Raw genomic sequence first — 427 nt, 5'->3', positions numbered from 1 at the left:
GCGCACAAATAAAACATGCAATAGCCTACTGTTTCCAGGTCCGTGTAGCCTATACTTTTGCAACCATTCGTTTTTCCTTTTTTAACCATGATGAAAAAAATGACAAAAGAAGGATTGTTGTATTTTTAAATGTCATCCTGAAAATCAAATTTGAAATTAGAACCGTACACAAAATGCTGCCCGAAAAAGTAAAATATAGATTTTTTTTAATGACTTTTTGCACCTTTAATAAACAATTGAAAAATGCACAAATTAATATAGAAACATTTTGATTTTAACAGGTTTTCTTTGGCCAAATTAGAAGTAGGCTAATGCTTCTCTTGCACATTCAGTTTAGAACTATATGTCTCTGCGCTAGATCATTGATGGGGAGCTGGGCAATTAATAGTAAATATGACCAAAACAGGGTATTATTATTATTATTTGT

At 31.1% G+C, this 427-nt stretch overlaps 1 protein-coding gene across 8 annotated transcripts in view; it reads right to left on the bottom strand.

Moving 5' to 3' along the window:
• LOC107550694 (serine/threonine-protein kinase DCLK2-like) overlaps positions 1–427 on the bottom strand; it is a 63,522-nt gene that overhangs the window by 33,555 nt on the left and 29,540 nt on the right. The gene's annotated exons all lie outside the window — the stretch shown is intronic.

This window comes from Sinocyclocheilus grahami, unplaced genomic scaffold (genome assembly GCF_001515645.1).
Source record: "Sinocyclocheilus grahami isolate Dianchi unplaced genomic scaffold, SAMN03320097.WGS_v1.1 scaffold17.1, whole genome shotgun sequence".
NCBI classification, from domain to species: Eukaryota; Metazoa; Chordata; class Actinopteri; order Cypriniformes; family Cyprinidae; genus Sinocyclocheilus; species Sinocyclocheilus grahami.
The sequence above is the reverse complement of the archived record's forward strand: the minus strand, read 5'-3'. Positions and strand labels throughout refer to the sequence as shown.